The sequence below is a fragment of the Lissotriton helveticus genome, chromosome 4_2 (genome assembly GCF_964261635.1).
Source record: "Lissotriton helveticus chromosome 4_2, aLisHel1.1, whole genome shotgun sequence".
NCBI lineage: Eukaryota > Metazoa > Chordata > Amphibia > Caudata > Salamandridae > Lissotriton > Lissotriton helveticus.
In genome coordinates this window covers 31,840,535-31,868,105 of record NC_136064.1, presented here as the reverse complement: position 1 = coordinate 31,868,105, position 27,571 = coordinate 31,840,535, and positions in this window count along the sequence as shown.

Sequence of the window (27,571 nt, the reverse complement as noted above, 5' to 3'; positions counted from 1 at the left end):
AACCAGGAGCAAAGGAACCTATTATTCTAAGAGAAGAGCTAGTGAACAGTATATGCATGGTTGAGAGCCAAGGAACAGTTGAAGAGGTAGTTGATAAGTACGGTGAGGTTATTAAAGAATCTATAGGTTGTGTACGTGGCTTTACACACAAAATCAAATTGAAAGAGGGTGCAGAGCCAATCAAGCACAAGGTGAGAGCTATACCATTGTCCGTAAGAAGTGAACTGAAAGAAGTATTGGTCAAGCTATGCGATGAAGGCGTAATAGAAGAGGCGAATTCATCCGAATGGGTGTCGGCAATAGTAGTTTCGAAGAAAAGGAAGACGGGGACATAAGGCTATGTGTGGACCTAAGGTCATTGAATAAAAATATACTAGTAAACTGCCACCCTCTCCCACTGATACAGGATATCTTACAATTGGTGGCAGGATCGAAATTCTTCACTCTTATCGACCTAAAAGCAGCATACCACCAGGTCACACTAGAAGAGGGATCCAAAAGACTTACTACGTTCATAATGCCCTTCGGCGCGTACAGATACATAAGATTACCCTTCGGGCTGGCCTCCTCCTCAGGGGTTTTCCAGAAACTAATGGATATACTGTTTGGCGAAATCCAGGGAGTGAAAGCGTTCCAGGACGACATACTGATACACACTGAAACGGAGCTAGAACACCTACAGGTGCTGAGCAGAGTACTAAACATTCTGAGGAAAAGAGGAATGACGGTGTCGAAAGAAAAGTGTAAATTCATGAGACAGAAGATAGAATACTTGGGCCATGAACTTTCATCAGAGGGTATCACCCCAAAAGACGACCTGGTCAAAGCAATCCGGGAGGCACCGGAACCAAAAGACAAGGAAACCCTGAAGTCCTTCCTAGGACTCAGCGAGTACTACTCAAAATTTGTGAAGGGATATGCAGATAAAGTGGAACCACTGAGGAAGGTGTTAAGAAAGAACACGAGTTACGTGTGGATGCCGGAGCAAGAGCAAGCCTTCAATAAGATAAAGGAAGACATAGCTAAGGCACCAGCTCTGAAAGCATACGACCCCAAGCTGGCGAACATCATCACAGTAGACGCCAGCGCCAAAGGCATAGGAGCAGTGTTTTGCCAGATGAAGGAAGGCAAGGAGAACACCATCGCTTTCATCTCAAGGAGACTAAACGACACGGAGAAGCACTACAGCACGATCGAGCGAGAGGCTCTGGCATGCGTGTGGGCAGTGCAAAAACTAAAGAACTATCTGTGGGGAAAGAAGTTCGAAATAGTTACGGACCACAAGCCGCTCGTACACATGATGGATGGAGAAGGTCGTGGCAGCGGGAATGCAAGCTCCAGACTCATACGGCTTTTATCTAAGCTCCAGGAGTACACATTCGGAATAAAGCACATCAAAGGGGGCCTGAACAGCAGAGCAGACTGCCTGTCAAGAATGCCTTTGGAAAACCATGAGCGTGAGTCCTTGGACGACGTAGAATGTGTAGTGGCCTGGGTTGACGCCGTGGAAGACGAATATGGGTCCATAACTGAAGGTGAATGGAAAGAAGGAATGGAGGAAGATTGGATAGTAAGCAAAGTGATGCAGTACGTGCAGTCGAAATGGCCTCCAATAAGGAATTTGAGAACCGAGTTCAAAAGCTATCAGCAGATTAGTGAAGAACTAACTGTGGAAAACGGCATACTAAGAAGATGTGAACAGTTCATACCTCCAGCGGCACTGAGACAGAAAATAATAAAACTGTCACACAAAGGACACCCAGGAAGTAACGCTACAAAAAACATCATCAAAAAACACTACTGGTGGCCAGGAATACATCAGGAGGTGAACAACTTCATCGACGAATGCGAGTCATGTCTCAAGGCAGACAAACACTGGAAGATAAGGAGAGGGGAGCTGCAGATGGTGGAGATACCGAGTGGACCATGGCAAAAAATTGCTGTAGATTTTTCTGGCCCGTTCCTGATATTGCCAGAAGACAACAGGTTCATGATAGTTGTGACGGACTACTACTCCAAATGGGTGCATTTTAAGTTTCTACAATCGATCACGACAGTAAAAGTGATCAAGTTCTTTAAGAAAATGTTCGCCGTTGAGGGACAACCCAAAATCTTAGTCTCCGTCAACGGAACACAACTGATTTCTGCACAAATGGTGGAGTTCCTGAAGAAGGCGGGCATAAAACAACAAAAGACGCCGCTGTATAGCCCCAAGAGTAACGGCCAAGTGGAGAGAGTCAATAAGTTTATCAAGGAAGGGATCCAATTAGCCATCGCATCTCAACTAAAGGTGAAGGACAGTATACGTGAAAAAATAAACACATACAACAACACACCGAATGAAACTACTAAATTCACTCCATTTTACCTTATGAGAGGGAGAGAGTGTAGGGATATGCTTACGCCAAAATTCGATGATTGGTACAGGTGCGGGGGCGAAACTGAACAGATAAGGGACGATGAGCAGCACGTCAGAGAGAAAATCGTTCTGAAACAGGAAAAGACCAAGAAGCACGCCGACCAAGTCAATAAAGCCATGGCAAAGGAGATAGAGCGCGGAGACTGGGTTATGGCAAAGAAACCTGGCTTGGTGACCAAAGGAGAATCAACCTACAGTGGTCCCGTGCAAGTGCAAGAATCCACCAAAGGGGCAGTGTACCTAGGAAAAAAGGGCTGGCGAAGCAAAGACGATGTGGTCAAGCTAAAACATGGACAAGAGAAGATCATTCGCAATGGTAAAAGAGAGGAAGAGGAAGATGCTGATGATAGCATCCTAGAATGGGATGAAGTGTCCGGTAGCCCGTACTCCAGGATGGAAGAAGAGCTGGGCAACCTGTCCAACGTCGGGAGTATGACGGAAAGCAGTATCCTTGACAAGAGTCACCACGAGGAAGAACCAGACATTGCCCCCGTCAGGGTCCCAGCACCGGGAGGGGCAGGTGTAAAAACTAGAAGTGGAAGGCAAATCAGAATGCCAAAACGTTATGAGGATTTTGTTCAAGACTAAATGTGTTTTGTGGGGTAAAGGAGGGAGATGTTGTATCTTATCGTTAATGGTCCTTGTCGCGGACCGTAGTTATCTGTCGAGGTATGGCCCTACGTCATGCATTCCATTTTGGAATGCCAGTGTTCCTTTTATGTGACGTCACCCCTGCCCCGGCCATCTTCTCCCCTATCCACCGTCCCTATACCTGCTCTGTCCTTCCTGTCCCTGGTGGGCCTTTCTATCTTATACTTAATAAAAGGATATAACCTTTTCCCAGTGTCCGCTCCTGCTTCGCAACACTCTTCAGTATACTGCTAACCCGTGCAACTTCTTCAGTATACTACTACCCTTGTGCAGCGTCTTCGATATACGACTACCCCCTGCTGCCTCTTCAGTATACTGCTATCCTGCTGCTGCCTCTTCAGTATACTGTTACTCCCATGCTACCTCTTCAGTATGCTAATACCCCATACTGCCTCTCAGTATATTGCTACCCTTGGTGCTGCAGCTCGGTATACTGCTACCCCTGGTGCCGCCTCTTCAGTATACTGCTACCCCTGTTCTGCCTCTTCAGTATACTGCTACCCCTGTGCTGCTTCTTCAGTGTTCTGCTACCCCTGTGCTGCCTCTTCCGTATACGGCTACCCCCTGTTGCCTCTTCAGTATACTGCTACTCCCGTGCTGCCTCTTCAATATACTACTACCAATGTGTTGCCTCCTCAGTATACTGCTACCCTGTGCTTCTTCTTCAGTATATTGCTACCCTCATGCAATCTCTGCAGTATACTGGTACAGAGGTGCTGCTTCTTCGGTATACTGCTATCCCTGGGCAGCCTCTTCAATGTAGTGCTACCCGGTGCGGTCGCTTCAGTATACTGCCACTCTGCTGTTGCTTCTTTAGGACACTGCTATCCCGTCGCTGCCTTTTTACTATACTTCTACCCCGGCACTGCCTCTTCAGTATACTGCTACCCCTTGCTGCCTCATCAGTGTACTGCTACACCCTGCTGCTTCTTGAGTATACTGATATTCCTGTGCCGCCTCTTCATTGTACTTCTACCCCCTCCTGCCTCTTCAGTATACTGCTACCCCTGGTGCTACTTCTTCAGTATACTGCAACCCCGTGCTGCCTCTTCTGTTTACTGCTACCCCGTGCTGCCTCCTCAGTATATGGCTATCTCATGCTGCCTCTTCAGCATACTGCTACCCTGTGCTGACCTCAGTATACTGCTACCTCATGCTGTCTCATCAGTATACTGCTACAACAGTACTTCCTCTTCAGTATACTACTACCCCAGTGCTCCCTCTTCAATATATTGCTACCCCATGCTGCCTCTTCAGTATACTGCTACCCGTTGCTGCTTCTTCAGTATACCGCTGTGCTGCTTGTTCAGTATACTGCTACCCCCTGCTACCTCTTTAGGGTAGTGCTACCCCTGGTTCTTCTGTATACTTCTACCCTGTGTTAGAATAGAAAAATATGCTTTTGCATTGTATTATGTACAGTTACCATTCTCTGCACCATTTTGTGTACGGGTGCCATTTTAAATCATGATAGAAACTAAGGGGCAGATTTACAAGGTCTGGGGCATCTCTGCAAATCAGCAGGGATGCGGCAGAACACTTGCGACATGCAAAACCACTCGTGCGCCACCACTAATGCGCCGCATTTACAATGCAGCACACCGTGGCGCACGGAAGGACAGATGCGTGTCGCATCCCCGGTGGAAATGCGGCGCACTGCTGGAGCTCCAGCAATGCTCGGGGGTGCCCTATGCCTAATATGCTGCATCACTCCTTATGCCTGCTTCAAGCAGGCGCAGGGTTTTGACGCAGCATGACCGTAAAAGTGACTCAATGAAATCTTGTAGATTTCACTGTGTCACTTTTATGAGGCGTACCTGCAAGGGAATGCCCACCCTGGGCCGAAACGCCCACATGAAACCTGACGCAGGTTTCATGTGGCGCAGGGGTTTACAACTAAGTAGGGGTGAATGTGCAGATTTTTGGCAATTTCGCACTTCCGCGGATTACGCGATATTGCCCAAAAATCCGCAAATTCGCAAGCTATAAATTATTTTGCTTGGTCGCGCTTGAAAAATACAATATCGCGCGCGCGGCGTTGACTTACCGAGATTCTGAGTCCGTCGAGCTGTTTTTCTCCCGGTTTGCGTGTGCTGCGCCATTTTCGATCTCGCTGCGTGATCGCGCGAGAGTTTTTCGAACGCAATTACGTCATCGCGGCTTGCCATCTTGCACAGCGAGAGTTTGACAATGCAAGTACGTCATAAAAGCCCGCAATCACGCATTGCGGGAGTAAACAATGCCGAACAGGTAGATGCGATACAAAAGGGGATGATGGACAGAGCGCTTGAGCAAATCAAACACTCACCCCCAGTCAACTGATCTGGGTTTAATCCATCACCATTCTTTAGCCCACTCATCCACCCCATTTCAGACTTGGCTATATGCAAATCAGTCTGACCCTGTGCCTCATGGGAACAGTCCAGCCCGAACTGCCAAGCCATGTTTTCCATGGATCGGAAACAAGCATCCTGGGACCGGTTTCGGATTCATAATCCTCATCAGCCAGGCTATCTTGAATCCAGTGGCCAAGTGAGCAAGGGACTCACGTCTGAGCATACCCTGCCACACTTAGGGCGAACAAAGCGATACAAAAGGGGATGATGGACGGAGCGCTTGAGCAAATCAAACACTCACCCCCAGTCAACTGATCTGGGTTTAATCCATCACCATTCTTTAGCCCACTCAGCCACCCCATTTCAGACATGGCTATATGCAAATCAGTCTGACCCTGTGCCTCATGGGAACAGTCCAGCCCGAACTGCCAAGCCATGTCTTCCATGGACCGGAAACAAGCATCCTGGGACCGGTTTCGGATTCATAATCCTCATCAGCCAGGCTATCTTGAATCCAGTGGCCAAGGGAGCAAGGGACTCACGTCTGAGCATACCCTGCCACACTTAGGGCGAACAAAGCGATCCAAAAGGGGATGATGGACAGAACGCTTGAGCAAATCAAACACTCACCCCCAGTCAACTGATCTGGGTTTAATCCATCACCATTCCTTAGCCCACTCAGCCACCCCATTTCAGACATGGCTATATGCAAATCAGTCTGACCCTGTGCCTCATGGGAACAGTCCAGCCCAAACTGCCAAGCCATGTCTTCCATGGACCGGAAACAAACATCCTGGGACCGGTTTCGGATTCATAATCCTCATCAGCCAGGCTATCTTGAATCCAGTGGCCAAGTGAGCAAGGGACTCACGTCTGAGTATACCCTGCCACACTTAGGGCGAACAAAGAGATACAAAAGGGGATGATGGACGGAGCACTTGAGCAAATCAAACACTCACCCCCAGTTAACTGATCTGGGTTTAATCCATCACCATTCTTTAGCCCACTCAGCCACCCCATTTCAGACATGGCTATATGCAAATCAGTCTGACACTGCCAAGCCATGTCTTCCATGGATCGGAAACAAGCATCCTGGGACCGGTTTCGGATTCATAATCCTCATCAGCCAGGCTATCTTGAATCCAGTGGCCAAGTGAGCAAGGGACTCACGTCTGAGCATACCCTGCCACACTTAGGGCGAACAAAGCGATACAAAAGGGGATGATGGACGGAGCGCTTGAGCAACTCAAACACTCACCCCCAGTCAACTAATCTGGGTTTAATCCATCACCATTCTTTAGCCCACATAGCCACCCCATTTCAGACATGGCTATATGCAAATCAGTCTGACCCTGTGCCTCATGGGAACAGTCCAGCCCGAACCGCCAAGCCATGTCTTCCATGGACCGGAAACAAGCATCCTGGGACTGGTTTCAGATTCATAATCCTCATCAGCCAGGCTATCTTGAATCCAGTGGCCCAGTGAGCAAGGGACTCACGTCTGAGCATACCCTGCCACACTTAGGGCGAACAAAGCGATACCAAAGGGGATGATGGACAGAGCGCTTGAGCAAATCAAACACTCACCCCCAGTCAACTGATCTGGGTTTAATCCATCACCATTCTTTAGCCCACTCAGCCACCCCATTTCAGACATGGCTATATGCAAATCAGTCTGACACTGCCAAGCCATGTCTTCCATGGATCGGAAACAAGCATCGTGGGACCGGTTTCGGATTCATAATCCTCATCAGCCAGGCTATCTTGAATCCAGTGGCCAAGTGAGCAAGGGACTCACGTCTGAGCATACCCTGCCACACTTAGGGCGAACAAAGCGATACAAAAGGGGATGATGGACGGAGCGCTTGAGCAAATCAAACACTCACCCCCAGTCAACTAATCTGGGTTTAATCCATCACCATTCTTTAGCCCACTTAGCCACTCCATTTCAGACATGGCTATATGCAAATCAGTCTGACCCTCTGCCTCATGGGAACAGTCCAGCCCGAACTGCCAAGCCATGTCTTCCATGGACCGGAAACAAGCATCCTGGGACCGGTTTCGGATTCATAATCCTCATCAGCCAGGCTATCTTGAATCCAGTGGCCAAGTGAGCAAGGGACTCACGTCTGAGCATACCCTGCCACACTTAGGGCGAACAAAGCGATACAAAAGGGGATGATGGACGGAGCGCTTGAGCAAATCAAACACTCACCCCCAGTCAACTGATCTGGGTTTAATCCATCACCATTCTATAGCCCACTACCGCTTTTGGCCGCCATAAGTGTGGCAGGGTATGCTCAGACGTGAGCCCCTTGCTCACTTTGCCACTGGATTCAAGCAAGCCGGGCTGAAGACGGCTGGAATGCCAGAAAAAAAATATAATGTAATGTTGGCTTCTTATATAGCGCACTAATCACCCCAAAGGGTCTCAAGGCGCTTGCTTTGGGAACCCGTCCTGGTTTTTCCCTGTGAGATAGCCCCTACTGGGCACCCCCAAGGTGAAAGCCAGGCATCCCGCTGCGGGGGGCCGTAGTGGAGATTGAGCAAGCTATTGCCCAGAGTTGCAGAGTATGAGCCCCTGATTTGAGTAGGCACCGAAGCGAGAATTATCGAGTCCGTCGACATTTTGAGCTCAGGACCCTGCCGCGTCGGGAATTGAACACTGGTCCCGGTCTGACCTCTGCTTCAGGGTCTGCCTCCTCTAACCAGTGAGCCACACTTCTCCACTAACCGGTCCTCGGAAGCTTGTTTCCGGTCCAGGGAAGACATGGCTTGGCAGTTCGGGCTGGACTGTTCCCATGAGGCACAGGGTCAGACTGATTTGCATATAGCCATGTCTGAACTGGGGTGGCAGAGTGGGCTGAAGAACGGTGATGGATCTAACCCAGATCTTTTGACTGGGTGTGAGTGTTTGATTGATTCAGATGCTCCGTCCATCACCACCCCCTTTTGTACCGAACAGGTAGATGCGGCGCGCAGCTGACTTCCGGCGCGAGATTTGAACAGCTTGCGTTCCCGAAATTGCAAAAATTGCAATTCTGCACAAGAAATCCACCGCAGGCAGCATAAACCTTCTGAAAATGTTGATTTGATCAGAATAACTCCTCAGATTGACATTTGGCAGCACTTTTTGGTGCAAGGAGGCCTTTTTTTTGGGGGGGGTGGGAGGAAGGAAGTGCCCCAGAGTCTGCAACTTCCTGTTCCTGTCCAGCAGGCTCCTCCCAGTGCTTTGTCCATGTCCTGGTCACTTTTGATTTGGATCTGGAGCTGGAAGGATTACTTTTTGTGGCTGCTGCTGGATATTTGTATTTGAGGCCTTTTGGGACTTTGGAGTTTGGATCACTTTTGGATTTGAGATTTTACAGGTAAGTTGGTTTTGTTTGTTTGGGGCATAGCAGTTGATGCAACTACAATTTTAAAACATTTTCACTACTGTATAAAAAAACAATATTGTGGCCTATGGGTAGCCACAGTATCCAGTAGGCCCAGGGTTAGTCATGGGTGCATGATACAACTGTTTCTGTAAAAAAATTTTTTAACTTAATTCTCATTTATGTCATGGAATTTTAGCTGTTATATGTTGATTTATTTTTTTATTTTGGGGTGTCTGTAAAGCCTCACGAGCCAGTAGGCCCAGGTGCAATGAGTAGTGCATGGACCTAGTATTTCTGTGGGGTGTCTTGAATTGAAACATCCTTGAGGGCATGGATGGCATTGGATTGTGGTGATTTTTGTGTGCAGGGCCTGGCCATGTGGTGGGGTCAAGGACCCATTTTGAAGCCAGGCTGTGTGCTCAGGCCTGCACCCAGTTTGCCTTGCTTTCAACCAGTATGCCCAGGGGTACTCAGTGGTCCATGGACCTAGTCTTTCTTTGGGGTGTCTTGATTTTAAACATCATTGAGGGCATGGATGGCATTTGATCGTGGTGATTTGTGTGTGTTTTCCGACTTTTTGGGGTGTTATTGGGGCCTGGCCATGTGGGTGGGGGCCATTTGGAGGCCTGGTCCAGGCAGGGCCTGGCCATGTGGTGGGGTCAACGGGCCATTTTGAAGCCAGGCAGTGTGCTTAGGCCTGCACCCAGTTTGCTTTGCTTTTATCCATTATGCCCAGGGGTACTCAGTGGTGCATGGACCTAGTCTTTCTCTGGGGTGTCTTGATTTTAAACATCATTGAGGGCATGGATGGCATTGGATTGAAATGATTTGTGTGTGTTTTTTTTACTTTTTGGGGTGTTTAACTGATGTTCCTGTGGCTTCCATTGCTTTTAGGTGCACAAGAGAACCACCAGTGCCAGGAAGAAGTCCTGCAGCAGTGTGTGCAGCACAACGTCACGTGACAACACGTGTGGCCACAGACAAGACAACTCTGCAACTCGTGCAATTGCGGCCTGCTGTTCTGACATCTGAAGAAGATGGCCCCAAAGAAAGGTGACTTTACAGCATAATTACATGGCGCATATTATGTTTTGTGCTCCTGTTAAAATTCATCTAATCATGTTCTAAGTGACTACAACTTGATCTTTTGGAGACATTACTGTTTATAATTTGTCACTATGCGTCGATCACGCTGTTCACCATAGCACTTGCACTTTCACCATCACCAATTGTATATATCACTACTCACCAAGTGCCACTGGGTTGTCACATGATTTCCTCTGTACAGTGCTGTTTAACTGTATTACCATGTGAAATAACCCCCTTCTCAACTGGCGAATAATAACCCTTTTTCAAAAAATTATAGAGACTCCTTGTTGGTCATTTATGTAATGCAAACTGCATACATTGTTAAAATTGCCTTTTAATTACACCTGTTGGGACTTGTTTTTGTTTATGCTACACACCCATCCCAACGTGGTCTATGGGTTACCTCCTGTCGCTCCTACATACCCAAAGAAAGGTGGCCGTAGCGCCTCAGCGAAAAAAGTTGCCAGTGCCACTGCCAGTAAGAAGGAGCAGAAGAAGCAAGTGGCACCACCTAGCAAGGAGACTGGTATGCCCACCGACCCCTTTTTTGGGGGAAAAAACTACGCCTGCAGCAGCAGCGGTGTCCGCCGGAGACCAAGCTGGAAGCAGCACCTCCGCTTCATTGGGCTCAGTGCCACCACACCAAGGTAGGTCCAAGACCATGAGTGCTGCTGCGGCAGCCACTTTGGTTGTTCAATTACCATCGACCAGTAATGTTGGCTCATCACAAGAAAGTACCATCCAATCAACGCCGGGTGTAACTCAGCTGACGAGTGTTCAACAACCACAGCCGCAACGACAACCACAGGTGCAACTAGTACAAGCGCAAGTTCATGGGCAAGGAGAGGCTCAAGCAGAGCCGCAAGTAGAGCCGCAAGGAGAGGCGCAAGTAGAGGCGCAAGGAGAGGTGCATGGACAGGTGCATGGAGAGGTGCAACTAGAGGTTCATGGAGCGGCACAACTGCCTACAATGCTTTTTCCTCCAGAAGTAGGGGCACATCAGGAAATTGATATTGAAGCGGAAGTATCATCCGAGGAAGCCACTCCTCCTGATGTTGATCTATTGTCTTCCAGATCCCCAGCAAGAAAAAGGTCAAGGAGAGCTACTACTACTACAAGTTCTTCTTCAAGCCCCCTTCATTCTGATGACCTTGATCCTGATTGGATCCCACAAATGCAGTCTGAGAGTGAGGCACGCCATGAGCCGACAAAGGTAGCTAAGCCTAAAAGGAAGGTTCCCACAAGGCTTCAAATTATGGGTGATGACGAGGAAGAAGAAGTAGTGTCTTCTGCTGCTGATGAACAGTCTGACGATGACCCAGTCATCACAGTCGACACTCCAGGCCCAGTGGGCATGCAGCAGACAGACATTGTAACCCTATCCCGAATGGCTGCTGAGCGGGATGTGGATGTGGGTGGCGTGGCACTGGTACCACCACCAACGCAGTTAACTACAACACCAACACGACCTACAGCTTCCATATTTTTTAGTCAGAAGGGCCGGCAGGGACCTCCATCCAGCTCAACCTCAAGTAGTGGTGCTGTAAGTGAACAACAGAAACAAATTCAGCCACGCCCATCCTCCACGTCATCTGGCATTGAAAGTCAAAGTAGCATCTCCACCACCAGCAGACATTTCCAGTCCCCAGTTTGGGACTTCTTTACTGTTAGCAAAAAGGCGGAAAACATGGTCGTTTGTTTAATTTGTAAAGTATCAGTTATACGGGGTGAGCTTGGAACCAACTATGGTACCGGAGGCCAGAGAGGTCATCTCAAACAACACCACCCTATTCAGTGGTATAAGCACCTAAGTAAGATCGAGGAAGCCAAAACAAAAACAAATCCAAATGTATCCCTTGAGAGGCTGATCGTGCAGGGGGGAAGTGAAGAAGCGACAGACATTTTTTCTGGTACACCCAGTACCCCTGGCAGCAGCACTGCAGTGGTATTGCCCACACCCTCTACCCCTGCAACATGTATGAGGCACGCTAAGAGTCTGGTAGAGACACCAATGCGAAAAACTACATCACTGGGCCTAACTGGTTTGAAGAAGTCATCATCATCATCACGTAAAATGGTCCAGCCCACCATTAGCGGATTCTTCTGGTCGGAGGCGCCATTTGAACGCAACCACCCAACGGTACGTCTGTATAACGCAACACTGGGTAAAAAGCTGGCGCTGGACCTTCTCCCTTTTTCTTTCGTGGAAGGGGTGGGTTTTCTTGAATTTGTGGCAACAGTCTTCCCTAAATGGAAGGTTCCTAGCCGGTCCTATTTTGCCAGGGTTGCTGTTCCAGCACTACATCAAGATGTGCTAGAGGTGATTGGCACATGTATTCTGAAGAATGCTGTTCACACTATCCACATGACAACAGACATGTGGACCAGTTGCCAAGCCCTTGATTACATGTGCATCACTGCACACTGCGTCTCTTTTGTAGGGGTCAAACAGTTAGAAAAAGCAGGTGTTGACACGGACACAGTTTTTCAAGCTACTCGCAAACATGCAACAGTAGGCATGTTTGCCATGGAGAAATCTCACACTGCAGCTAACCTTTTGGAGGATTTTAACAGGAAGGTCTATGAATGTCTGCATCCAAGAAATCGCATAGTTGGTTATGTTTCCACGAATAATGGCAGTAATATAGTTAGGGCCATGACTGATGGTGGATATTTCAGAGTGCCGTGTTTGGCGCACAGTATTAACATCGTGGTGCAAGAATTCTTGAAAAAAGAAGAGCCAGTCATCAAATTACTGACCATCTGCTGAAAAATCTGCACAAATTTCAGCCATTCTTTTAAGGCCCTGAAGCAGCTGAGGAGCATTCAACATGAACGTAAACTGCCAGTCAAAGAACTAATCCAGGAGGTGGCAACACGTTGGAACTCAACCTTTTACATGCTTGAATGTCTGTCTGAGCAGTGGGGAGTAATAAATGAGTATGTCTATAAACTGGGTTCTACTCACAAAGAAATGAGGCTAGAGTTGGAGGAATGGAAGCTAATTGCAAGCCTGACAGACATGCTTCGTCCTTTAGAGGTCTTCACGCGTGAAGTCAGCAGGGAGGACTGTTCTTTGGGCAAAGCTATCCCATTGTTGGTCATGCTAGAGCACCAACTGAAGGAGGTGTCTTCAACGTTCAGAGATCATGCTGAAAAGCAAGAAGCATATGGTTTGGCGGAGAAGTTATTAAGGCACCTACTTCACAATGAAAGGCTTCAAACCATACATACAAAACAACATTACATTTTTGCCACTATTCTGGATCCACGATACAAAAAGGCAGTGGCCAGCAAAGCATTCATTCCTTTTGATGAAGCAGATGTTTCAAAGTACAAACATTGGCTCGCTGTGTCAGCCACTCGGTTTGAAAAAGAGCGGATGAAATTGCATGGAGACAGCACAAGTACAACTGAATCAGCAGGCCATCCGGCGTCAAGTTTAACTTCTGAATCCGTGGCCGAAGGGAGTCACTTTCCCTCACAGCCGTTAACGACACCAGCAACCGTGTCTTCATCATCCTCACCTGCACCAGTCCCCAAAAAAATATTGTCGGAAGCGGATTGGATAACTCAGCATGGGTTTGCTCGGTCCACTGCTGCAAAAGCCACCGATTTTACATAAAGTGGATCAACTCTGGAGAGTCGGTGGTGCAGGCCTATCTGGATGACCCAACAGAGGTCTGTCTTAATGAGAACCCATTGGTGTATTGGTATAGGAAAAGGTCTGGATGGCGACTGATCAGCAACCTGGCTCTAAATGATTTGTCTTGCCCACTCGCAAGCGTGTCTTCTGAACGTGTTTTCAGTGCTGCTGGTGCCATTGTAACTTCAAAAAGAACCCACCTCTCGCCCAAAAATGTGGGGAGGTTAACAATAATCAAGATGAATCAGCACTTCATACCACCCGATTACAAAATATGTGAATGCACGCAGGAAGAAGAGGACACCGACTTAAGTGACGCCGACGGAAGTTCTTCTCTGTCACCAGACCTACTCCGTCTCAATTCATAGACTTTGAGGACGAGCTCTAATTCCCTGACACCGAGGCCTGAAAATGACTTCCTTTTTTTCCGTACTTATTCACTTTTATTCCTGTGTGTCTTTCTTTGTTTTGCAACTTTTACCACGACAAAACTCTAATCACCTAATCACAACAAGTCCATCATCAGCACTGTCTTCATCTTATTTTCCTTATTGATTTGAAGGTGCCGCAGTCTGCATTCCTGATGTTCACAAGTTTACAACTCAATCATGCACCTCTATCCTCCTCCTCCAGACAGCCCCTATCCATTGCCCTCAAGGCAGATGGATGGATTATGGAGAATAAAGTCCCTCAAGTGGGACTGAAATTACTGACTGACTACATGCTTCCTGATTGTTGACAGACTTACTTCTGAAATTGACAGGAGTGGCTGCCCTTTGGGCCCTCACTTTCTGAAGAAGATGCTGACAAAAAGTAGAAAAGGTAATGAATAATGAGAAGATGGAATGCAGTGGACAGCAATGGATGTCTGTCTCTGTTGAAACCAATTGCTGTTTGTTTTTTGTGTTTTTTGTGAACAGCGCATATTGCCATGTTTTTATTATACCAGTATTGCAGGTTTTTGGGGGGTTCTTTGGAGGTGTTCTAGATTTGCGGTGCTGGGTCGGGGGATCTGGGAGCACTGCTGGCACAGTCTAATTGTGATTGCATTTGTTTTTAAGGAAATCCATGGTGGAAAAGTGGAGTTATGGCCTAGCTGCACAGCTCGTTTGGACAGAATTGAAAGAAGGCCGAAAATATTCTAAGTATGAGATTTTCCATTTTTGCTTTTTGCCTGTTTGGGGGGGTTCTGCTTGTTTGCGGGTGGGTTGGCGGGTCTTGGGGCATTGCTGTGAAGGTCTAATATCGGAATCAAGTGGTTTGGACAAAATCCATGATGTACATTTTTTTCAGTTTTTGCTCACTTTTGTGTTTTCAGGGGCCTGCTTTGGGGGGTTCCTGGTGTTTGGGGGGGTCTGGGGGGTCTTGGGGCAATCGTGGGTATGGATAGTTTTGATTGCAAGTGGTTTGAACCAAATCCATGGTGGCAAAGGGGAGTTAGGGCCTAGCTGCAGAGCACGCACAGAGTGTTTTTGGAACTGGGCCTAAATATAAGTGCCCGTTTTTGTATTTTTGCTTTTTGCCTGTTTGGGGGGTCTTCTACTTTTTTCCGCCTGGGTTGACGGGTCTGGGGGCATTGCTGGGAAGGTCTAATACCGGATGAAAGTGTTTTGGAGAAAATCCATGGTGAAAAAGTTTTTCACTTTTCAGAGTTTTCGCTCACTTTCGTGTTTTCGGGGGCCTGCTAGGGAGGGTTCCTGGTGTTTGGGGGGGGGTTGGGGGGTCTTGGAGCAACACTGGGTATGGATAGTTTTGATTGCAAGTGGTTTGAAGAAAATCCATGGTGGCAAAGGGGAGTCAGGGCCTAGCTGCAGAGCGCGCACGGAGTGTTTTTGGAACTGGGCCTAAATATTTAGAAGTGCCCGTTTTTGTATTTTTGCTTTTTGCCTGTTTGGGGGTCTTTGACTTTTTTGCAGGTGGGTTGGCGGGTCTTGGGGCATTGCTGGGAAGGTCTAATATCGGAACCAAGTGGTTTGAACTAAATCCATGGTGGAAATGTATTTCCGTTTTTGCTCACTTGCCTGTTTTTGGAGGGCTGTTTGGGGGTTCCTGGTATCTGGGGGTGGGTTTTGGGATCTAGGAGCACTGCTGGCACAGTCTAATTTTGATTGCATTTGTTTTTAAGGAAATCCATGGTGGAAAAGTGGAGTTATGGCCTAGCTGCACAGCGCGTTTGGACAGAATTGAAAGAAGGCCGAAAATATTTTTGCACTACACAGCGTACCTTATATATTTTTTTCTCTGAGGTGTATTTATCACTTACTGTTGTGTTTTTCCATCAACAATTACAGGCAGGCTTTTACCCGGTGCCATCGATGTACTACTCAGGCTTACAATTAGCGATCCGCATTTCTGCATCAGGCAGGCAGTGGACAGTGTGTCTGGTCATCAAGATTGATCGACGGAGCATCCGATGGAATGTAGGAGTACCGCGAATAAGAGGAATGGCTGGATGCACCAACTTCACAAATTCAACGGGACAACTACAAAAAACAGTAACTGTATCCAAAATTCTCCTTATCTTTTAAATGATATTCTTGTGAACTTGAACATACTTCTATGAGTGTGACTCTCTGCGTTTGTTTGATCTCTGCTTCAAATTCATCCCTTCAGCTATTTGATACATCTTTGCTATGTTTAACACTAATTTAATGTTTTAAGTGTTTATTCTCTCTGAGGGCAGAGAGGCAAGTGAAATTGCGTAATGACTGCAGCCCTGTACTGTCAACTTGTTTCTTCGTAGTTACTAGTAAGTTGCAGTAAGTAGTAGTACTACTTTTTAGTAACCTAACCATCCATTTAGTAAACAACTTCTGGCATGCAGTGTTGAACTTCCTTTATGTCCCTTAAAACATTTATCAATATCTTCAAATCCAAAGATTTGTTTCTCTTCATTTGTTGTTTGACTGTCCGTGCTGTGTTTTTTTTTCCTCTCTACCAAACTTTCCCAAAAACCCCCATTCCCATCCAATTTTCAAACCCTAACCCTCTTCCCCCGGTCTGTGTGGTATTTCATTGAGGTGTGACTGAAAACAACAATAAATTCCACACACTTGCCTGGGAGGATAAGGTCAAAGCAACCAAAATCATTAGTACAATCAGAAGTTCATGTGCGCCATCGTGGATTGATAAGAACATCCTCCTCCTACACGACGTGAACAATCAAATGCTTAATGCTTACCTTACGTTGGCACTGCTTAGGCTACAATTTAGGGCACTGTTCTGTACCGTACTATCTATTGTATTGTTTCTAATGCTACGCTCAGGCCACTCAATGTTTCATTTCCTTTTTTTTCATATGGTGATGCTGCCAGTGTGTACCACTACTGCTACCAGCACAACAATGATATTGCATCCGTCGAGGATTCAAGTCAACAACCAACCTTAATCACCATTTGCAATGCAGCCAGCCCTGGGGCTACCAAGATTCTTAAACACAAATCACAGGTAAGATATATTGGAGAGGTAGTAGAATAATGGGCTAGGAGGACTAAGTTGGGAGGAGAGCAGAGACTGACAGTACTAGTAGTAAAGTACAGTAGTAGGGCTACTAAATTTACTAACTCGGTTACTTGCATTTTGGTACATTTCAGGACTAGATGTTTCATTCATGCTGGTAAGTTTGAAGAAAACAAACGTCCAGTAACCACCCCCAACCCCCACACAAAATAATGTATGAACGCGAATACTGTGTTTTAGTAAGAAACATAATTATTAAGAAATATATATTCATGTTGTTGTCAGCACAACAATAAAATAAATTACCCAAACACACCCCCCCTCCCTAACCTAACCAATGTCCAAAAGTCCAAAAGTCTCCTTTCCCAAACACTCAATTCCCACCCCCTCCAACAGTCTTTAAAAAAGGGGCAAGGGACAGTCACTTCCTCCGGTGGCGTAGTTTGGAAAGCTGTTGCTGCACGTCCCGCAGCTCTTTGCGGCGGTCCCAGAGCTGGCGCTGATGTTTTTCGCCCAACCGCTCCAGGTAGTCCACTCTTGTAGGTAGCCGGCGCTCACGAACCATCCAGGATCGGGGGGGCGCTGATTTTGTTGCTGCTGTGCGGCGGCGGCGGGAGGCTGTCGGCCCACGGCTCCGTTTGGCTGGAGGCTTCTGGCTAGTGGACCCGGGGGCAGTGGAGGAGGATGTAGAGGTTGATGTCTCCTCATGCTCCCTAGCCCACAACCGCCGATACTCGGCACAAATAGCCTCCAGCTTACGGGCCCTGGCCCGGACAGCCATCTCCTTGCGGGTGAGCTTTTTTGGAGTAGCATCTATTGTCAAGGACTGTCCGGGACTATGTGGGGAACACAGTCAGGGACATGGACAAGGACTGGGAACTGGGTAGAAGACGTACACAGAAAGGAGGAGTACAGTGCTGCCCAGGATCATACAGGGAGTCAGAGGAGAAAAAGGGATCCAAAGGGGAAGCCTGTACAAGTGAACAAGATGGATAAGACTCAGAAAGGAAGGGCACTCACAAGGCAATTTAGTATTCAGACTACCTACACCCAGGACGGAGGGCAAGACATATATAAATATAATACAACATTAACAATAAAGGGGGGTGTGGGGTAAAGCACTCAGGAGCTCCACATGGTAAGACTGAAGCTCAGTAAGTTTCTTACCCGCAACTGCTGTTACAGATACTGACTGCAAATAACCACATGTAGGATATGCATGCAAAGGCAGGGTCTGTGAAGCTTATACCTACAGTGATGTTATAAATGTATCTCGAAGACAAAACTCACAGTGAACAAGAAACACCACCTAGGTAGTCAGCTGAGCCACGGATCCTGTCGATCAAACAGGAATGTGCAAGGCAGTAACAGCAAAGGGGTAGAACTAAACACAAGCACAATAGACAAGGAGCTAGCAAGGAGGAGTGCTTAACAGGAAATGAAGGAAATGACAGGGCACACTTGGCAGAAAGCAGGTAACAAACATACAAGGTAACATAAGTAAGACAGCAGAATAGAAAGGCAGCAGACTAGAATTGGAACCAAGGAAATGGGAAGCAAGGCAGGGACTGGAAACGGATATACAGAAGGGGAGGCTACAAGGGTATACTAGAATAGTGCAGGATAAGGAATCAAGAAAACAAAGTAGCAGAGAAGGCAGTGCTGGGGCAGGAACAAGAAGAGAGCTAAGGCTCAGGAGTCAAGGCAGCACTGCAGATAGTGCTGGATCAGGAACTGGGAACTACCAAAGCTTCAGGAGTCAAGGTAGCGCTGCAGGCAGTGCTAGTTCAGAAACAGGGAAATTACTAGAGCTTAGGAGTCAAGGTAGCACTGCAGGCAATACTGGTTCAAGGAAACAGGACATAGCTACAGCTCAGGAAACAAGGAGTCAAGAGAGCACTGCAAGCAGTGCAAATCAGGAACAAGAAATAGCTAAGCCCAGGAACAAAGAATAACTATAGCTCAGGAACTCAGGAAACAAGGTAGCACTGCAAGCAGTGCTAATTAAGGAGAAGGGAAACTGCTGCAGTTCAGGAACAAGGAATAATAAGGCTATGGGGTCAGGGTAGCACTGCAGGCAGTGCTAATTCAGGAACAGGGAAAACAGCAGCATGTCAGGAACAAGGCATAATTAAAGCTCAGGAAACACTGGAAACAAAAATAGCAAAAGCTCAGGGAATTCTGGAACCAAGGATTGGTCTCACCGGTAAACAGCTACAATGACCAACCTTTGCCTGAAGGGAGCTGGGGCTTAAAAGAGCTAACAGTAATCACATGCAGCTGGTGTGAGCAGCAGCCAGCCACAGATGAGCTGAATTCCTCCACCCATCCTTGGCCTGCAGGGGTGGAGACAAAGCAGTAAGCAGAGAATTCTGGGTAATGGAGTTTCAGACATGAGTAGGCTGGCTTTAAGTCTAAGCAGGCTGGCTTTAAGTCTAAGCAGGCTGGCTTTCACAAAACCCGGCATGGATTGGGAATGGATGTCAATTCTCAAATAGTGTCCAAATGGCTGGAAATCAAGATATGCATGCAGGGGAGTGTCAGGAAGCATATTAGAACACTGGAGAGTCCCACAGTTCAGCCCCTTGGTGGTGGACACGAGAACACAGGGAGCGAATCATGACATCTATGAAGAAAGAAAGAAAAATACTGTAGCCAATAGTCTTAAACATAAAGTCAAAATAATTCAACGGAAAGTTGACACTCAGTAACACCAGCAAGTAGCAAACACAGTATAACATTTTGGCATGTATCTTTCTGCAGTCTTTGTAAGCCTGTGACATTACTGGGAGTTTCGGGAATTCCACTAGCAGCACTATGGGTGTACTCACTACTACATACATAGTCAGAGAGTACTAAAAAAAGGCCTTTTTTACTTTTTTTCCATTGTTTTGCAAAAGAAATTACTGGTACGTGAATTTGTGGTAGCCGCCATAATGGCAGCTCACTCAGATTTCACCCAAGAAATACAGACACAGGCCATGATGATGCAGACTCGCAGTACTTTAAGCAGTACATGCAGTTGGGGATAGGAATGTCTTACTTTTCTTTAGAGGTGGCTGGCACTGCCACTGGCCACACTTCATCCACTCAGCGTCTGCTCTACTACATCATACACCTCTGCTATCGATGAGGAGGATAAAGAAGATAACATCCAGTCTTCCAAAGTACGTCTATGATTCTTCTTAATGTCTCAAATATACCTACATTTCTTTTTGTCAACAACCAACTAACACCCTTTTCATTATATTTTGGAAACCGCCGTCTTCTTATGTTGAATTGCATTCAACAAAACCATTATTTACAGTCATAAATATTAAGACTCGCTCGTCCTTCATTTCACCCTTCTTTAACTTTTCGTTCTTCACATCCCTAAACTACATTTGATATGACTTGGCTTCACAATAAGCTGAGTTGAAGTGAAATAGAGGGGGCCATTGGTTACTCGAGAAGTACCGCCGCTAATCCTATTGCAAGTCAAGGTTGACTGTCTTCTCCGTGATAGCCCAAAACGTAGTTCTAGATTAGTAACTGTTCTTAACAGTACAGTGTACTTATACTAGTGTACTGTGTACTACTGTACAGTACATCATACACTCCTTTGCGAGCCTACTCAAAAAAATGTCAATAAGTAAGGAGTATAATAACTTACCACCGTCCGCCGCCGCTGAGTCTTCCCCCCCAGCTCCTCCTTTTGGCGCCGCCGCATCCAGAGTGGACCCCTCCGTACTGCTGGCCCCGGCACTGGTGGTCATCTATGCCGCATCAGATGTTGTAACGTCTAGGAAAAACATGTCATATTTTCAGATGCCATACACAACCCCCTATTTTGTCTCGTAATGGAAGAAAATGTTACATGACACATTTTTTATTACTGGATTGAAAAAAAGTAAAAGTTTTGGGGAGGGTGTTAACCTTTTATATGCTTATTCCATTAAATGCTACACTTCTTCTCATGACATCTGATGAATGCTTGCTTAACGTGCACCATTTTTCTCATTACAGAAAGAAGATTCCATTGCCCTTCTGCCAGACGATTCACCAACTTCTAGTAAGTCATCACCAGCAGTACTTTAAGTACTTTAAAGAAGGTGGGGGCTCCCGCATAGTTATACTAATAATTTCATGTGTCTGTTAACTATTATTAAGTTTGAGTCATACTAATTTCATTCATGGGAATGTTGTTTAAACTTTAACGTCATCTTCATCCATCACCATTGCTCACTCAGAATAATACGCTATTAAAAATAAAGAAATAATGTTTTCATTTCTTAATTGAAAATAAAACTTTAAAACTAACAAACACTGTGTGGTTTTTGTTCACGAGTGAGTGAGCGGAAAGGTTTGAACAACTGCACTTGGCAGTCATGTTTCAGTGACTCAGATAGGCCGGGACTCGGCGGTAGTCTTCTTCTGTTCTTCTGGGTCGTAAAAACATTGGTCAGACACACTAGATAGTCGGTCAGGGGATTGGGGGTTCAACTTCTGTTCGGACTGAGGTATGTCGAAAGTCGAACTGCACCTATCATCAACAATGTCCTATTTATCTTGTCCATACTTCTTTGTGTGCAGAATAGTCCCTAAAAACACTAGCGGTATGGGATGTGCTCCTCTAAAATCAAAAAGGCAACTGCTACCTTTTACATTAAGAAGACTGGAATAGACAGCAAGGGCAACCCAGAGGACTGCACTCAGTGCCAAGAGCTATTGCTGTATCAGAGTTTTGTTTCACACCGTTTGCCGAATGGGCAAGCTTAGCTACCTACACAGACCGACTCATAATCGTAAATAGTAGTAGCACAGAGAGTGATGGTAGAGGCAGGATAAGAATGTAGAAAGTAGTCTACATTAGAAGAAGATCAAAGAATATTTTGTAAAACATAGAATTATTAGGAAACAGTTTGTAATGAATAGGAGCTGTAAAAGTTAGGGAAGTATAAGTATTAATGTAACAATAGAACAACTTACTGGGGCCAGCAGAAGAGCCTGCAAGGGACTGATCCTGTCCACCTTCTGCCACCGGAGTCTCAGTCGCTGCCGGCGCCTTGTCCATGGGAGTTGCTGGTGATCATGAAATAAAGAAAGACAACATGGATGATTGTTTTTTGGGAAATATTTGATTTCTTTGAACACAATCTAAAATTATGTCGGGGAAACAAATTAACAATGGGGGTTCAGCTGAAGGTTTCGGTTTGACAGTGTGAGGCGCTCACACAGTGCAACAGGTATCAGTGATGATGGGAGATTTGGGAAAAAGGTAACACGGTGCAAACAGTATAGAGGGAAACCTTGAAGCCTCTCTAAGGTGAACAGGCACAGAGATGCCTGGACACTTGAAACAGAAAACACAGGTACTGTGCACACGTCAGATCGAAACAATAATGGTAATCTTGTAGTTTTTGAGACAATGAGACATATAAATATCATTGATTACATGAAGACAGTTCGTATTGTTGAATATTGGTCTTTATTTCTTTTTTCTTTATTCAAAAACGCCAGCCGACACGTGTTTCATCACAGGTGAGAGACTGTAACTCATCAGGGCTGTAAAACATAGTATTTGTGAGAGGATGGACTTAAAGCAGCAGTCCAAAACAAGGGAAAATAAAATAAAAAATATAGAAATGAAAAATGAAACTGCTAAGTAACAGAGCCCGTTCTGCAAGTGACCGTGAGGATGCGACATGCAGTGTTGGGCTAAAAAAGGAGAACAGGGTAGTCACATGCACTGAAATCGTGTGATAATCTACAATTCGTCACGCGAAAAGGCGAAAAATGCCGTGAGGACCGAAATATGGTGTCAAAAATAATCAAAAAACAATACCAAGTCATGATGACAATCCATGGGGCAATCAGGACAATAATGGTGGGCCCAAATTGTAGTTATTCAGAGACAAAGAAGTGGTATATAAAGGTATAATGACATATATATCCAAGTTGTGGATGGACCCACGGGCGTGACATGCAGGTATTAGAAAAAAGTATAAGCAAGAGAGCGCATGACGGTGCAACTCTGGTAAGAAGTGCACGTGAATGATGTGTCATTGAATAAATATAGTAATAGAACGGATTGCAGTCATGTTCCAAACCACGTTGATAAATCTGTGCACCGTGCAGGGAACTTATGTGGTACAACACGCATGAGTTTAAAAAGTCATCGAACCGGTAAGTGCTGGAAGCATGCACGTGACTGGTATCTAACAATAAACAGTAGGAAGCACTTCTAGCATGAAAACAGTGTCACTGAATAATAACGAACACCCTAAAATAGCAATACTTTTGGAGCATTCTCTATTTAGAAACCTGGAGCGGGCGATATTTCTAATGCATGCTTCCAGCACTTACTTACTTACTTACTTACTCTGACCCTGCTCTAACCCTCAAAGCAGGGTCAGAGAATAGTTACAAGTATGGCACAATGCTCCTGTAAAAAAAATTATACTGCACTTACAGCTAAGGAAGCAGGTGCCAGACTTGAAGCGCAAATTCAGTGACACATTAACCAGCCCCAAATTAATTCATCTCAGTTTAGGCTGGGCAGGTGTGCTTTCCCCCCATAATCTACAGTGGTGAACCAGAGGGTGCTATGATGAACCAGAGGGTGACAGTGCTGAACCAGAGGGTGGCAGGGGTGAACCAGAGGGTGGCAGGGGTGAACCAGAGAGTGGCAGTGGTGAACCACAGGGTGGCAGTGGTGAACCAGAGGGTGACAGTGGTGAACCAGAGGGTGCTATGATGAACCAGAGGATGGCAGTGATGAACCAGAGGGTGCTGTGATGAACCAGAGGGTGGCAGTGATGAACCAGAGGGTGGCAGTGGTGAACCAGAGGGTGACAGTGCTGAACTAGAGGGTGGCAGGGGTGAACCAGAGGGTGGCTGTGGTGAACCAGAAGGTGCTGTGGTGAACCAGAGGGTGGGAGTGGTGAGTGCTGAACCAGAGGGTGGCAGGGGTGAACCAGAGGGTGTCAGTGGTGAACCAGAGGGTGCAGTGATGAACCAGAGGGTGGCAAGGGTGAACCAGAGGGTGACAGGGGTGAACCAGAGGGTGACAGTGGTAAACCAGAGGGTGGCAGTGGTGAACCAGAGGGTGGCATGGGTGAACCAGAGGGTGGCAGTGGTGAACCAGAGGGTGACAGTGCTGAACCAGAGGGTGACAGTGGTGAACCAGAGGGTGGCAGTGGTGAACCAGAGGGTGGCAGTGGTGAACCAGAGGGTGGCAGGGGTGAACCAGAGGGTGGCAGTGGTGAACCAGAGGGTGACAGTGCTGAACCAGAGGGTGGCAGGCATGAACGAGAGGGTGGCTTTGGTGAACCAGAGGGTGGCAGTGGTGAACCGGAGAGTGCTGTGATGAACCAGAGGGTGACAGGGGTGGACCATAGGGTGCTGTGATGAACCAGAGGGTGACAGGAGTGAACCAGAGGGTGACAGTGGTGAACCAGAAGGTGCTGTGGTGAACCAGAGGGTGGGAGTGGTGAGTGCTGAACCAGAGGGTGGCAGGGGTGAACCAGAGGGTGTCAGTGGTGAACCAGAGGGTGCAGTGATGAACCAGAGGGTGGCAAGGGTGAACCAGAGGGTGACAGAGGTGAACCAGAGGGTGACAGTGGTGAACCAGAAGGTGCTGTGGTGAACCAGAGGGTGGGAGTGGTGAGTGCTGAACCAGAGGGTGGCAGGGGTGAACCAGAGGGTGTCAGTGGTGAACCAGAGGGTGCAGTGATGAACCAGAGGGTGGCAAGGGTGAACCAGAGGGTGACAGAGGTGAACCAGAGGGTGACAGTGGTGAACCAGAGGGTGCTGTGATGAACCAGAGGGTCGCAGTGATGAACCAGAGGGTGGCAGTGATGAACTGGATGGTGGCCGCGATGAACCACAGAGTCACAAACAGGCTGGACACGTAGAAACAACATGGTTGCGACCGTTGCAACCACACAAGTAAGTTCGCGTTCCCAAACTTGTAAAAAACCTATGCGAACTGGCAAAAATCCTCGCGAACACGCACAAAAAAATCTGCATATTCGCACAAATTTGCGGATTTTGCGGATTGCGAGTTTGCTTTTGCGCGAATTCGCTGAATGCGAATTCGCAAATTTCGCCCATACTTATTTACAAGGTGACGCATCTCCCTAGATGCGTCACATTGTAAATACAGCGCAACATGGTGCATGGTTTACGCCGCCGCTGTGTCACATAAGTGACGTAACGGCAGCATAAATGTGTCACAAGGGTCTTTTAAATCTGCCCCAACGGCTTTGCTATTTCCGTGAAAAGGCCTCACTTAGGTTTTGTTTCTTCGAGGCTGAGTTCTGCTTCTCTAATGAATACACTGTTCTTATTAGTGCATACCTTTCCCGTTAGACATAGGTAGGCTTTCCTGTTTTCAGTTTGTATTTTTAGTAAATTCTGGTGCGGTTTTTTCAGTACCTTAAAAAACGGTGGTTATGTGTGGTTACACATTTTTGTGCCATTAAAAACAACAGAAACTGTGTTTTTCCTGTGTTTAGGGAATTTGAATTTTCCATGTTTACCAAATGTCTGGTGTCATGTTTTCACCACTATCTCAGATGCAGGGTGACAACATTCGTTTTACATATACCTGTCACTTCATCTTACATTGAATGTTTAAAGCCTTTGGTGTTTGGCAATTCTCTTACAATCAATAAATATCTACCTAAGCGCACTCTGAGATCCTTACAACAGAACCTCTTGACGGTACCCAGACTCCGTCGCAACGTCTTGGTGGGACCAGGTTCTCTTTCCTGGGTCCCAAGATCTGGAACTCCTTTCCTGCTCCTCTCAGGTGTGAAGAAGACGACCTGCGGTTCAGGAAGCTGTTGAAAACTTGGCTCTTTACCATGGCCTACAATTAGCTGTCTCTGGCATTGCACTGTATTCTCCACTCACCTCTTAGCGCCAAGGAACCTGTTGGTGTATGTTGCGCTCTATAAATCCCCATGTAACATAACATAACACAATACTGACTCTCTAGGAAAGGGGGATGATGTGTCAAGGGATTTTAACCATTCTCTGTCTGTGGGTAAATGTGATGGTACATATTAGGAAAGATTCTTATGAAACCAGCCATTTTACCTATCAGTGAAATCAAATGTAGCCATATTTACCGATTCTCTACAGTTTACAAAATAACTAAATAACACCCAAAACATGTTTCTAAATACTGCATCTTTAGACAAAAGACCACAAAACTGAAAATAGCAAAAGGAAGATACAATGTTTTAGTGACATCCCTAAACAACAAAACTCAAGCAGAATAATGTTAGCCCAGTCTTTCTTGATGCTACCTTGTATAGAACATTTATATTTCATTGGCCCCTTCAGGAAGAAATACAAATGACTCTTTTATTATTTTCCCTTCTTTGAATGTCACTTAGTTTGTGGTTGCAATGGTATTTTTTCAGTGTTTATATGTTTACAGCAGTGATGGCTATTTTCCTTTCGGTAGGGTTTTATCAGTTATTATAGGTTTAAACGTAAAACCAGATAGTCTAGATATAGGCCTTCTCCTACTTGCCTAGTGATGGGCACAGGCAGAGTGACCTTGAGTGTACCTGAATAAATAGATATTGGTTTGTATGCTCTACTGTCTGATGAACTAATCATTTTGTATGAAAGGCTGAGAGGTGATCGTGAGTGACACGGGTGACCCTATTTGGGTCATTTCCTTCAGTTGGTGCCCAGGCAGGGACCAATCCCCTTCCCTAGAAGGGGGGGTCGAGGTCAAATAGGGTCGGACGGACGGATCAGGGATCCCTGCACAAAGAGTTTCTGGTACTTGTAGCTGCCCTTTCAGTCCCTCTGGATGGTGCCTCACCCAGTGGTCATCCCAACCGTTTGGTCTGAAGAGTTGGCTGCGGAGAATTAAATAGTTTGACCTGCATATATCAGGTGAGTTTGTTTTGGTTCTTTGTGGATAGGGTACCATTTTGGTTTGTATTTGGTACAGTCTAATGACCGTCTTTTGGATAAAAGCATTTGCAATTGCTTTGCCAGGCATAAATAGTGAACATGTTTTCTTTTGAGAATGCCCGGTATTAGTAAATTGTTTTCTTTGTGCTGCCGCTGTTGTTCTGCACATGCTCGATTGGAAGAAGCTCAGCCGGCACCTCCAGAAGGCACTCCAAATTTTGATATGTATGTGAAGCATGGTCTTGGTCCTATTACGTTTCGTACATTATGGCACAAATATACGAGGAACAATGCCGTGTTGCAGTGGCCATTGACGGGTACTTTTGATGAACAAAAGATTGAGGGGCATATTATCAAGGAGTTATAGCAGTGTTAGCCGCACTTTTCTGCTGCTAATGCGGTGATATTTTCACCGCTGTATTACCAAGCTGTCGCTAACAGGCGTTAGTGGCAGCTTTCTGGTTATAGCAGCCGCATTCAGCATCGCCAATGATGTTAGTGATCACTATCGTTAATCGTATGCAAGTAGGCATTTCCGTGCAAAAACGCATGCTAACACCACTTCGCGATGCGATAAAAAAAGCAGTCTCTAAGGCCTGTTAGGTGCTGGGACTTAAGACCAGAACAAAAGAGATCTTAGAAATGGTGAAGAAGAGTAGCATATAAGGGAGAC